Below are 14,660 nucleotides of genomic sequence, written 5' to 3' on the forward strand. Positions count from 1 at the left end.
ACCCTCATCTTACTTTGAAGCTCCTCCTCCTCCTCCTGCACGGCCGTTTCTGTTTGCAAAGCCCGAGTTAGCTTTGCAGCTGATGTCACTGCAGATGTTTCCTTCAATCTGACCCGATCGTCCTCTGATCCCATCGCTTTGTGTCTCTAGAAGTGCCTTTAAGCACAAAACAAGTATATTAGGCTTCTGTTGATAGTTTTAAAGGTCCATCTTTTCATTTCAAAACAAAACTGCAAAATTAGGAAAAGGGTTTTCATCAAAGTGCTTTAATGATTAAATCAGTATTTTAAACCTGGAGGCCTTCAAAGTACTTCATGAGCAGAACTTACGACCAATTTGTGTTGTCAATCAAGCAGTGCTTTGATGTAATGACACTGCTCTACATGACATGTACACAGTGATGAAAATGCTTCAGTTCTTATGTTTTACAGATATATATACTGGACTTTAATGGAAAATTTCCTTACAATATATTTCAAAATATTAGATTTTTCTGCTCTTAAAGTGATGTTTCTAATTTCTGCAAAGACAGCTATTGTAACAAAAATAAATAAATAAAAATGAGGAGTTGATGGGCGTCAAGGGGAGCTTTACATTCATAAAGCTTCCCTGGCATTGCAAATGTGTTTAGCATAAAATAAACGGTATTCAGATTACAATTCTGCTGCCATAATGCTGGACAGGACAAGGGAAAAAAAACAAACAAACAAAAAAAAACACAGTTCTGTTCAAAGGGGGCGGGGCTTAGTGAAAGGTCAGACTTTAAAGCTTAGCCACGCCCACATACTGTGATGTAGCCAAAAATGATAGAACAGTCATCAAGAGAATGTCATCACTGTGATGTCATTATGAGATCAGACACATCAGTGTGATGTCAGCAAACATTCAAACAGTCATGACATCATTAATGATGTCGTGACTGCATACCCCAGCCAAATAGTTAACCAAATCTTTAGTTGGGGAGTTGGTTAGTTGGCAGTTGATTTTTGTTTTAATTAAGAAACTCAAGGATCAGATGAAGAAAATCACCCAAGAGCTTGAAGTAACAGCGCAGACCTGTCGAGACATGACCCAGGAAAATGTTTCTGTCCGTCAGGAGAATCAGGCCCTGAAACAGGAAGTTTGTGAGCTCCTGGAAAAAATTCAGGATGGAGAAGAAACGATAAAACAGAGGAGGGAGTTCGAAGAAAGTTCTCAGTTCCAAGGGACTTTAGGAGAATTACAAGACTTGGAATACAGCAGATTGATTGAAAGCCTTTGCAAAGAAATAGAGCGTTTAGAAAGCGAAAACAAAAAGCTAAGGGACCTCCAGATACAAAATGAACAGTTGACCATAGCGAATGAGTCCCTGGACAAAGATTACAAATTCCTAAAATGCCGAAACAATACCTACAAGTTACAGAACGAACAAATTAAGAAAAAGTTACACGACATAGAAAATAAGAATAGGACTTTGGAGCAACAGATTCTGACAAACAAAATAGAAAAAGAACCAATGGAGACTTTACAGAAAAGTAAGAATAGGACTTTGGAGCAACATATTCTGACAAACAAAATAGAAAAAGAACCAATGGAGGAGATGTTACAGTATGACAAAATCAAAGCAAAAGAGGAAAATATACTTGGTTTTTTTCTTTGTGTAATGCAAGTGGTCGTTCTTCTGGGGATCTTTTTAGTCGCTATAATTTTTTTTTGACAGGACAGTTGGAGAGAGACAGGAATGCAAGGGACAAAGAGAGGGGGGAGATATGCAGCAAAGGGCCACTCGGTGCGGGACTCGAACCGGGGCCAGCAGCAGCGAGGGTTATAGCCTCTGTACATGGGGCGGCTGCTTGACCCACTACGCCACCGACCGCCTCGGAAAATCAATCTTTAAGACAATAAAAGGATGATATCCTGAGGGAAAAAGATTGAAGTGGAGGTAAATTTACAAGTGGAAAAAGAGAGCATGGAACTAAAAGACAAGGATCAGATGATCAAATGAAGAAAATCACCCAAGAGCTTGAAGTAACAGCGCAGACCTGTCAAGACATGACCCAGGAAAATGTTTCTGTCCGTCAGGAGAACCAGGCCCTGAAACAGGAAGTTTGTGAGCTCCTGGAAAAAATTCAGGATGGAGAAGAAACGATAAAACTGAGGAGGTCCAATGTTGGAAAGCTGACCAGAGCGGCATAAGTAGGAGGCAGAATCACGGCAGTTTGTCCAAAAATCACCCCAAGGTGTTTATTTACAGGTGCCTGTTTCACGTGTAGCAAAAATATTTACAACAAAAAATATAACTGAACAGTTATCTTAGTTGAACTAAATAAAACTCAACTTAGAACTAAACTAAACAAAACAAAACAAAAAAGAAATTAAATCAAATGTACATTGCTACACCCGATCAGCACAATAGTTGCACTCCCTTTCCTCCTCCTTCCAGACATACTAAAGGCCACCGCTTAAATAGCTTCACCTCACTGGGCAATGCTTCCTTGGTTGTACCAACAGAGGAGGTGAATCCACTGGCTTTTAACTTCACCATTTCAGTTTTCCACATGTCACAATTCATACACATTACAGTAAAAACACTCATGCCTGTTTTACGTCTTCATCAACATGTTAACCATAGAAAAGGAAATACCAAATAAACCTAAATAATATCTTAACCTAATGTGTGTCACCTTCCTGATTTGGACTAGTCCAATGACCTCCCCCAATCAAGTTTCACAGAATATAAAAGCAGAAATATTGCAGCACTTCCTCCCTTTGTCTCTGAGCACATGGTGGGTATGGTGAGTAGCACACTTAAATGTTCATTTAACTGATTCTAAGGAAACATAAATCAATAAATTGTAATTGAATTTAACAATACTTGTGAGTGTTTATTTAAATCAAAGATGTTGAATTATGAAATATAACCAAACATAATACAAAACACAAACAAATCCGGGATAGTCTGTATCTGTAAAGTGCTGATTACTGATAGTAAAATGATTGAAAACAAACAAGTATGGTGAACTAAAGATGCTATTAATAAATGAGACAAATGGTCTCACCCACTTTGTCACATCCAATAAAGTCCTCAGTTCCAAGGGACTTAAAAAAAAACAGTAGTTAAAAAACTTGAGGACGATGAAAAAAAGCACAAATGAAAATATTGCAAAACCTTTGGAAATTCCCAAGAATCTGAAAGAAAAGCTGAGAGTCACTACGCCAAAAAACAGAGGCACTAGAGCAGACCTGGGCATTTCACGGCCCCCGGGCCAGATACGGCCCTTTGTCCGTCCCTGTCCGCCCCGCGCCCCCCTGCCCCCTCCAGTCAAAAGTAAAAACGGATTTTGGTGTGCATGCGATGCAGCTGTCTTTTATTTTGAAAGGGCCTGACGCATTGTTTATGAATGCACGCATAAGTGACAGGTGATGCTAGCATCCGAATCCCTGATCCACACAAAATGTCGTCTCAATGTAAAAAAAGAAAAGTTGATTCAGAATGCCGCGTTTTCAACAAGCCATGGACAGCGAAATATTTGTTTACAGAGGTAAAAGGTAAAGCTGTGTGTTTAGTTTGTGGTGTGTCAGTGGCTGTGTTAAAGGAGTATAATATCCACCGTCACTACGTGACTAAACATGGGGAGAAATACAATAACTTTTCAGAAAAAGAGCACGAGGCTGAGTCTTCTATGTTGCTTGCCAAGCTGCAATCTCAGCAAACACTTTTTACAAAACATTTGCCATCCAGAGGTGCTGCAGTCAAGACAAGTTTTGTTATTTCACACAAGATTGCTAGAAAGAGGCAAGCCCTTCTCTGATGGAGAGTTCATTAAGGAGTGTTTGGTGGACTCGTCTGCGCTAATATGTCCCAAAAAAAAGATGCTTTTGAGAACGTCTCCCTCTCCCGCCGCACCGTAACGAGGAGGATTGAGGACATTGCGAAAAACCTGCTGCTACAACTGAAAGACAGCGTGAATTACTGAGTACTTTTCCCTGGCTTTGGATGAGAGCTGTGATATACGGGGCACTGCCCAGCGGCTCATCTTCATGCGCGGGATCAATGCAGACTTCAGAATCACGGAGGAGCTGGCAGGCATCAGGTCAATGAAAGGGACAACAACGGGGAGTAATCTCTCAGCTGAGGTAAATGCACGTCACGAAAGCTTGGGGCTGAAATGGGACAAACTGGTGGGCGTGACAACAGATGGGTGTCCAAATCTCACAGGAAAAAAAGTTGTTAAATAGTTAAAGCGAATCCAGGACAAAGTGGCAGAAATGAACTTTTTTTCATTGTATTATACATCAGGAAGTGTTATTAAAGTCAGTGTTACAAGTGAATCACGTTGTTGATGTTGTAACTAAAACTGTTAACTTTATCAGATCAAGGGCACTGAATCATAGACAGTTCGTTTCACTTTTAGAAGAAACTGAGACTGACCACCGTGACCTAAGCTACCACACAGCCGTCAGTCTGGGGAAAGTGCTGAAAAGCTTCTGGGACCTGAGAGAGGAGATTCAGGAGTTCTGTGTGAGGAAGGGACATGCCATCCCTCAGCTTTCAGAGGCAGACTGGCTGGCAGATCTTGCTTTTACTGTTGATGTGACTGCTCAGATGGATGAACTAAATGTTAAACTGCAACTGTTATTAACTATTAATTTGATAGAATTAGTATTAATTCTCGTCCATTGACTGCTGGGATAGGCTCCATCCCGCCCGCGACCCGATCGACGGATTCAGCGGTATAGATAATGGATGGATAGTATTAATTCTCACTTCAACCTAAACCACAATTTGTTCATGTTTATAAATATTTAATAATAATAATAATAAATTGTATTTGTAGAGCACTTTACACTGAATGAACAGTCTCAAAGTGCTACATTAAAAATATGAACATGGAGAGCGAGCGTCTCCAGAGAAAAAAATAATAATAATTAAATGGCCTAATCAAAGGCTTAAATATTCTTATTTATTACCAAAATAATCTGATTTAAATATTTTATTATAAAAAGAAATATAATGAGAAAACATAAGTCAATATTAAATTTGAGTCATTGCTGGTTCGGCCCTCCAACACATTTCAGATTTTTCATGCGGCCCCCTGAAGAAATGAATTGCCCACCCCTGCACTAGAGGAAGAACTTAGCAAGTCAACAAAGAGTTGATCAAAGCCAACGACTCCATCGATTAACTATATAAAGAGAAGCAGTCACCACGCCAAAAAAAGAAGAGTCAGAAGAGGAAGAACTGAACAAAGTAACGCCAAAATAAAAGTAGCGTGCTAATTTAATATCAAACATATTTACCGCTTTTCATACACCCATTGTAGGTAGTAGGCTGCATTTGTTTTAGTTAAGTGAAACTACAACTGCTGGTTATTTGGGGGAACGTGATAGCCTATATAGAATTATTATTGTTAGCTATTTTTATGAGCCCTGGATAGAGGGATGTTTGAGCAGGGAAACGTAACATCCTGTAGTAATGTTAAGAGCTTTTATTTTGTACGCAAGACAGGAAATAGTTCTCTTGTTAAAGCGAGACACGGCAGGCAAAAACAGTGATTTTTCATGCAGTGGTCAATTTTTTGATTTTGGGCCAGTCTACTTCAATATGTGTCATTTCAAAACATAAATTAAAATGGTTATTTCATCACATTTTGTTTAATCGCGGCAGTACGTTTCGCCCAAATTTACCAAAATGAATTCCCCTATTTAAATCTTTAAAGGCCGTTTTCTCAAAATCAGTTTTTTGTATTTTTCCAGTATCAATATCTCAGACTATGGAGCACCTACTAACACCAAACTTTCCAGTTATACACTTAGCAGTATTCGGAAGATATCTACAGAAGGATTTGTTGATAAATCATTTCTAGCCTGATTTATGTGACATTAAAATAAAAAAAATATGGCGGAAATTGATGGTTTTTAGGCTATGGGCAGTATATTTTGATTTCCTAGGAAATGAAAGCAGATATCCTGAAATCCCTCTGTAATGTTCTTTTCATTTTGTGTGCAAACAAAATGAAAAAAGAATTTTGCATCTGGCTTTATCATATGTTCAGATCTATCTTCTGGAAATATATGCAAATGTGCGCATATTTAATGAGATAATGCCTCATTTGCATAATTAAACATACACATTTCTAAAACTTGTAATACATTTTTTTTCATACTTGTATAAGTAATCAAGTGAGGAAGTTTCATGGTGATATCTATTATAAGGTCCAGTTCTGTTGTGCCTTTTTTGTATTTAAGATTATATATAATAAAATAATACAAATAATATGTTGTTGTGTTGTTACCGGGGTAAGGCTGACTCACTTGTGGTCTCTTCCACCCGACACCTGGCTCTTCCCACCACGATGGTTGCGTTTTTGTTGCTGAAGCCCGTCCCAGTGATCGTCAGAAGGGTCCCGAGGCCGCTCGATCCTGAAACCATCAGCGGTATTTAACCGTAGATTTAGCCAGGTATTTAGCCAGCTTTAACAGGCGCGCACACACAGCGTGAAGCATGCGTCACATGCGTGAGTCTCATTTCCAACACACCTGAAGACGGGCTGATCCCAGTCACCACTGGAGTTTCCTGCTCTGAGGAAGCTCAGATCCTTTAATGTCTGCAACAGACTCCTGCTGATGTTCTACCAGTCTGTCATGGCCAGTGTGCTCTCCTATGCTGTGACATGCTGGAGGGATAGCATTAGGAAGAGAGATGCTGGACACCTTGACAGGTTGGTGAGGAAGGCTGGGTCTGTTGTAGGCACAGAACTGGAGGCTGTCACTTCCACAGCTGAGAAGAGGACTCTGAGCAGACTCTTCTCTATAATGGACAACCACAGTCACCCTCTGCATTCTGTGTTTGCCAATCAGAGAAGCCTGTTCAGCTACAGGTTCCGCACCATCCCCTGCAGGACGGACAGGCTACGGAGGTCCTTTGTCCCCAGGGCAATCCAGCTGTTCAACACCACACAGAAAGAGACTGCCATAGGTGATTGAACGGCATAACCCCCCAATAACCAGGAACAATTTCTCTGCACCAGGACTCTTTTTACTGCTCTTCACTTTGGACAATATATACATACTGTGTATGTGTGTGTGTGTGAGATCTGCCTTCTGAGATCTGTGTGTGTGTGTGTGTGTGTGTGTGTGTGTGTGTGTGAGATCTGCCTTTTGCTGAATGCATGGAGAGTTAAATGGCTGTTATATGTGCAATGTTGTGTATAGTGCCTTGTGTATATGTTTATATGTGTATATGTTTATACGTGAATATGCTACTGGACTAGCCTGATAAACCAGCCTAAATGAATTGGATGTCTAATTTAGTCTGGCTCCGATGAATGGATACAACGGAACATTGTTGATGAGCACAACCCGTTGTCTTTCAAACCGTGTCTGTGCCTATAGGCCAACGCTCTGACCCTCTGGCCCGCCCGCGTTGATTCAAAACACATCTCTGCGTTGTGATTGGTTTAGTTGCCATCTGCCAGATTCAGGGCAGTATTTTCAAAATGAAAAGTGGTTCGAAGCCAGACCCAACCGCAGGCAAAACATTTTGCCGTCCAGCAGTTGGCGCTGGTTTTCCAGGCTACTACTTCCTTCGGGATTAATAAATGGTACTCTACTCTACTCTACCTGGGGTTTGTTCTCCACCACACGGAAGAAATGTCCCGTCAGGCCTCGGATCAGCAGTCCATCTTTCTTCTTCTCGTTGGCCAAAACGACAACGTCTTTGCCCACAACGGACGAGCCTAGGAGCAGGAGTCACCATCAGAACCAGAACCTTCACAGGTGGTCACAAAGTTCCTGGAGAAACTCCAAAAGTCCGAACAGAAGAAGTCGGAATCAGAATCAGAATTACAGTAGTTTATTTTATATTTGTTAATTTATTGCCATTGTTAGTGAACAGTGTTCACTAACTAGGAATTTGCTGTGGCGTAAGGTGTAAACATGTTACATAGGATATAATGATAAAAAATAAAGAATAAAAATATATGTATATAAAATGTACAAGGTGTGTACAACAATACACCGTAACTGTTGTTGCTCTGTTGGTTACATATAATGAGTGAAGACTGCTAATAAAAGTACTGATTCTAAGCTCCGTATTTTTTAAACATTTTTTTTTAACATTTAGAAAAATAAAGTAAAATTTTTAAAAAACTTTTTTCTTTTTATTAATTTTTTTTTAACATTAAAAAAATTATTAAATTTTTTTAAAAATATTTTTAATTCATTTTATTCATATTTCATATTTAATTTTTAATTCTCTTTTTATTGGTAGCAGGACAAGGAAGAATTTCACTGCACATTGTACTGTGTATGAAAATAAAACTATTTTGAATCTATATAATATGATAATATGCTGTAATTTGACCATAAAACTAATTATTGTTGCATCCGTAATGGGTTATGTTAGTGTAAAGCCTCACTGTGCAGTTTTATAGCACAATCATCCCTAATTTCAGTCATTAGCACATTCATTTCTATATCTAAGATGCCATGTTTTCTAAAGGCAAGCAAAGGTAGCATCACACAAACGGTTTCTTCAGTTCTGAGCAGCTTTAAAGTGAATATCTGCACACCATGCTAAGATATGCCAAGTTTTCAGCTAACAGCTCTTTGGGAATCACCTTCTTGCTACAGAAATCCTGTTTTCTGTCTGTCTGACTGTGTTACCTTTGCTGTTTTTCACACATGCAGCTAAAGAAATGGGAACAAATCTTAATTCCAGTCTAAAACCCACAAAGAGCTTCTAGATTATTCATTTTTGGTGGCATAAAACAGTTTAATCATGTAATTTATATAAATTTTTCCATAATTAGTCATTTGATTATATTGTAGTGCTCTCAACACTGACGGCATAATTCACTTTCTTATATGTGTTCTGTTATCTGTTATGTTGTTGGTTCATCGTCTTTAATGTTATGATGCATTTAATAGTTGCGGTCTCTTTAAGACATCCGGTGACGTTTCATGATAACAGCTATTCTGTTGATGCGCGAGCTGTCAGTTGGAACTGTCAGTTTTTGTCAGTTGGAACTGTGAGTTTTTGTCAGTTAATAAACGCGACTCACAGAGTCTTAATGTGAGAAGTTTTCGGCTCATCTTTTCGCCTAAAGGCAACTTCCACAATATCTTATATTCATTTTTAAGCTTTAAAGTGAATCTTATTTACTTTTTCTTGATGTTGAATAACATAAAATTCTTATTGTCTGTGTTTTTCCTACTTTCCTACTTTTAGACGTGATAACGTTCATATTTTTGGGATTAGGATTTTTTTAAACTGAATTTATTATATTAATTTGACTCTTTTGGTAACTGAAAGCAGTTTTAACGTAAATGTACAAAAAAGCTGAAACTATGAAGCTGTTTTTCACAGATGCAGCTAAAGAAATGGGAACAAATGATGTGTCTCTGTGACAGGCTGCTGGAAACAAAGTGCCTAAAGATCCAGTTTAAAATGGCTTCTTTGCTAAATTGTCTGTTCTGCTATCGCCGCCGCGGCCGCCTCTGTGTCTGTCATTGTACTCTTTATAGGTTGTATGCACTTCCGGTGTAAAAGGAGGGGGTAGCCTGATGGTAACACTAACGCCCTATTGCACAAACGTGTGCAATACTGACTGTTATATGCTACCACCATTAAACTGAAACGTCTGCAGTTACAATGATCTCAGCTTCCCCCTTCCAACCAAATATTCTTTCTTTCTACTGAAAAGGAGCCTGAGAGGCGGCAGCAGTGTGAGGTGACATCAGCGCTCCATCAGTGGAGGAAGCATCAGATAGGAGGCATTAAGATCCAGTTGCACAGCGAATAATGTGACTGGACTGAGACTGAACAATGGGCTTGTGCAGATGAGCTCCAGTGAGGTCATACCAACTAGATTCATTCAGCAGGAAGACCACGAGTCAATGGGCAGGAGGAGTCAGGGAAGGTCACGTGGTAGCAGGCTTCCCAAGGTCTGAGTTCATAATGTATTTTTCATCTCATTTTAGTCAGTGAGTAAGAGGTGTGGGCTGCAGTTTGACAACTGAAGTCATGCTGCTGTCGGACGCGCAGGATGTGGTTTGGTATTGTCTTGTAAAAATAAACAAGGCCTTCACTGAAAACTGAAGTAATGTGAATGGAAGACATTTGTTGCTCCACCTACATAATTCAGCATTAAGGATGCTCAAATAGATTTGTAAGTTGCTCATGCCACATGCACTCTTATACTATCACAAATGTTGGATTTTGATCTGTGCTATGAATGGTAGATGGACTCTGCTTCATCTTATTTGACTCAGCATCCAAGAATAATCACAACTACTCGTTTCCCACTTCACATAACTCCCCTTTAAATCACAGGATAAAAGAAGATGGTAATGTAATTGGATCTCTTTCTTTTTTTCCCTTCAGTTTTATTCTTTATCTTAACCTCCATTTGTGGATGCGACAACAATCTATGTTCACTGACAATCATTTTGAGAAGTATGCCTGAATTCAAACTGTCATTTTCACAACAGAATCTGTTTTTAATGCCGTGCAAAATGAGGACAGGAAGGTCAAAGTAAATCAGTACTGGTGTTCAGCCTTGTTATTTGCATATAGAGATTTCTCTAGATTCAGTCTTTTAATTTCCTGTGCCGCAGATGATGATATCCCCAGAATCTTTGCAATTTTGTACTGACAAAAGTTATTCTTTCACTTTTTAACTATTTAACTGGGCAGACTTTCACAGAGTGGTGAAGCTGTCCTCATCTTTACTTCTGAAAGACATTCGATTGGATAAGTGGTTTAAATAATTATTGTCTTCTGTTTTTAACCCCTTTACACAACATATGTTCCATCCAGAGTTGATAAGTTGCACCACTGGGTAAAGTCTTTTCCAGCACATCTCAAAGATTCTCAGTGGAGTTAAAGGAGAAGTTCTTTTTTTTTTTTTTTTTTTTTTAAACCTGGAGCTTATTTCGGGCCTAAAATACGTCATCTTCTCACTAAAAACAGTTTGGTAAAAGTCAGCGTCAATACACAGCGTCAGTATTGGTGAAAAAAAGACAGATGATGCCTTATTTAGAGGCTGTATTGTCTCTGCCCTGTTCTCTCTCATTATATACCCGGATCTCCAGTAATCTAAATATAACCTGAAGGACGCTGACTTTCACCAAACTGTTATCGGTGAGTAGATGAACGTATTTTATGCAAGAAATAAGGTCCAGGTTTAAAAACCCGAACTTCTCATTTAAAGTCCGGACTTTGGGGTGGCCGATCCATGTGTGAAAATATCTCATACTCCCATAACCAGTCTTTTACAATTTGAGCCCTGGCATTGTCATTGTGGAATATGAGCGACTGAAAGCTCTGCTCCCCATGGTGCTGAGACGGGCAGAGGGCACAGAGAGGTGGAGGGAGGAGGATGACCTGAGGGAGCGAGATGGGATGACAATGGCGAGGAGATCAGACAGATACGGGGGGGCGAAGTTGTGGATGGCCTTGAATGTGTACAGTAGAGTTTTGAAAGTAATTCTGAATTTGACCGGGAGCCAGTGAAGCTGCTGGAGGACGGGGGTGATATGGTGAAAGGAGGGGGTACTGGTGATGATGCGGGCTGCAGAGTTTTGAACCAGTTGAAGCTTATGAAGGAATTTGTGAGGGACACCGAAAAGGAGTGAGTTGCAATAATCTATGCGGGAGGTGACGAGGCTGTGGACCAGGATAGCAGTGGTGTGAGGAGTGAGAGAGGGGCGGAGACGATTAATGTTACGTAGATGAAAATATGCAGACCGGGTAATGTTATTGATGTGGGAGTGGAAAGAAAGTGTGCTGTCGAGGATGACACCCAGACTCTTAACCTGAGGGGAGGGGGACACGGCGGAGCTGTCTATGGTGAGGGAAAAACTGTCAACTTTGGAAAGGGTGGATTTGGTGCCAACAAGGAGGAGTTCCGTTTTATCACTGTTGAGTTTAAGGAAGTTTGCAGTGAACCAGGATTTAATCTCAGAGAGGCAGTGGGTGAGGGAGGAGGGAGGGAGACTGGCGTCAGGTTTACTGGACAGATAGAGCTGGGTGTCATCCGCGAAGCAGTGGAAATGTATACCAAATTTTCGAAAAATATTGCCAAGTATTAATTATCTCCCTAAAAAGTTTGTAAATCCTTTCTTACTTTGCCTTCTCTAACAGCCAACAAGCAGTGCACTGAAACATTTAGTTCTCGGACAACAACAACACTTATTGTAGTTTGTCTCTATTCTTGTGAGTCACGAATAGATGAAGAGTTGAATCAAAGTGGTTGTTTATTAATAAATCCGATGACTCGCATCCAACACGCTGCTTCAGCTACAGCAGGTACAATGCAACGAACACTCGCGAGCTAATCTCGCGATACATTAATCTGAACAGTCCAATAACGAAACAGCACTGCTGTCTACATCCTTCTTCTTTAGCTGTGCCTCCAACCGGAGTGAATTAATATCCATTAATGTTACGTGAGTAAGATTCATTGCATGGTGTGTCCATCTGAACCCAAAACTTGGACAGATCCAAAATTAGTGAGCGAATGAATAAATAGGCAGCAGGTCTGTGGGCTGTCTGTGGCAGTAGCACGACGAGGACGTCAGTAACACCCACTTTACGACAAAAAAAAAAAAAACATCAAAATTAGTAACCCGGATTTTTTTAAGTAAGCGACGCACCTCCACGTTATCAGTGCTAGTGTAGAGTAATTAATAAATTATAAACAGCATAGTTTGTGCCTGTATAAGCTTGCCCATAGGAAACCGTTTCATGGCCGAATATCTCAAGAGAGCAGCCAGACGCCTCGCGAATATCTTCGGAACAGCTCCAAATGTTCAACAACAAGCAGGGGTGAGTAGAACATCATGTTATAATGTGAAATCAAGGGCCCAATGTAAAAAAAACGGTCTTATCCTTTAATTTGCTGTGCTTGACTTAGCAGATTTACATACACTTTTGAAGTGGTTCAGTTTGCCACAGTGGTGGCATTGCTGGCCTAGAGCCGTACACTGATCACGCTTAGCTTGATGTGTTCCACCACAATTTCTGCAGTTGGTAATTGTTGAGTTATCTTGCTTTGTTGAGCGTTTTGTCAGTCTGTTGAATCCCCTTTGTTTTACTTGTATGACATCGACACTGGCAGTTGCCGCGGTTTTTTGGGCAGAAAGGGTTTTGGTGTGCTTTTCTGTGAGCTCACTGATGTGACAGAGGCGTACAGCTTTGGAAAGCGTGAGGTCGGTCTCCTTTAACAATGTACGTCTGACGGTGTCACTACTGATTCCGCAGACCAGTCTGTCACGTATTAGCTCGTCTTCTAATGCACCAAAGTTACAGTTTTTTGCTTGATTTCTCAATGTACTCACGTATGCCTCGACCGTCTCGCCTGGCTTTTGATTCCTGGTGTTGAAATTGTGTCTCTCCATTATCACGTTTGTTTCAGGGTTGCATATTTCTTTGAATTTTCTTTTAAGGCATTCGGGATCCTCCCTGGACTCTGCTGGTCTTAAAGTGATACTCCGGAGTAGATTCAACCTGGGGTCATTTGAACCGTGATATCCAGCCAAGTAGCCCACCCGCAGTTTTTTCGATATTGGCCGAACATCAGCTGAGTTACTGAGTTATCCCGAATAGCTTGTACAAGGGTTAATGGATCCTGGTCCGTATCTCCAAAATTACCACACTAAAATCACATGCCATGACACCAAACTTCTACAGTAGTACAAATATGGTCTGTACTCACCAAACGATGCATTTGGAAGTTTGAAAATAGTCCAGGAGTTTCTTATTATCAACACAAGCCTGATAGCTTCTCTGCAGCTAAAGCTGCGTCGATGTCACTTCTTGGAGCTTCAAAGTAAGATGAGGGTTGATCTACTACTGTAGACAACAAAGTATATGCTATATTCTACATGTTTTTTTTAATGAATTTTTATGTTGTAGAGTTGTGAATTTATTTTGATAATGGAGAAATTGAGCAGCCTTGCTTTGTTGTCTACAGTAGTAGATCAACCCTCATCTTACTTTGAAGCTCCCAGCTCCCTGAAGTGACGTCGACGCAGCTTTAGCAGCAGAGAAGCTATCAGGCTTGTGTTGATAATATAATAAACTCCTGGACTATTTTCAAACTTCCAAATGCATCGTTTTGTGAGTACAGACTATATTTGTACTACTGTAGAAGTTTGGTGTCATGGCATGTGATTTTAGTGTGGTCATTTTGGAGATACTGCCAGGATCCATTAACCCTTGAACGAAGCTATTCGGGATAACTAAGTAACTCAGCTGATGTTCAGCCAAGATCGAAAAAACTGGGGGTGGGCTACTTGGCTGGATGTCACGGTTCAAATGACCCCAGGTTGAATCTACTCCGGAGTATCACTTTAACACCGCGTCCCCTTCACCCAGTGTTGCCAAAAAAAAAAAAAAAATCACAAGAACTCGCTATTGGCTCTCTGAAAAGTCGCTAGATTGCGTCATGACGTCATAAGTGACGTAACCACGCCCATATTATATAGTTTCGCGCCTGCCTGAGTCGAAATCAGCCAGCCTGAAGCTGATTTCAGGTCTGAGCTCTGTAAACTTTAGCAACATTTGAAACTTTTCAGGCCAGAAAGTAGTCGTTTAGATCCCCAACGTGTTAAAAACCTGCCAAAATACCGGCTATTTACAATTTTGTTCCGACGAATTCGGCGCTACTAAAGCT

The 14,660-nt window shown here is 40.3% G+C and overlaps 1 protein-coding gene and 1 long non-coding RNA gene across 2 annotated transcripts in view; one reads left to right on the plus strand and one right to left on the minus strand.

Annotated features, from left to right (window-relative positions):
* Window positions 1-14,660, plus strand: part of odr4 (odr-4 GPCR localization factor homolog) — a 59,281-nt gene that overhangs the window by 36,572 nt on the left and 8,049 nt on the right. The window lies entirely within an intron of this gene.
* Window positions 20-8,013, minus strand: LOC142399189 (uncharacterized). The gene is made up of 4 exons (XR_012772855.1): window positions 7,603-8,013; window positions 6,520-6,924; window positions 6,295-6,402; window positions 20-156 (listed from the first exon to the last, which is right to left on the minus strand). It is a non-coding gene; the product is annotated as an uncharacterized LOC142399189 (long non-coding RNA).

This window comes from Odontesthes bonariensis, chromosome 14 (assembly GCF_027942865.1).
Source record: "Odontesthes bonariensis isolate fOdoBon6 chromosome 14, fOdoBon6.hap1, whole genome shotgun sequence".
Lineage (NCBI taxonomy): Eukaryota > Metazoa > Chordata > Actinopteri > Atheriniformes > Atherinopsidae > Odontesthes > Odontesthes bonariensis.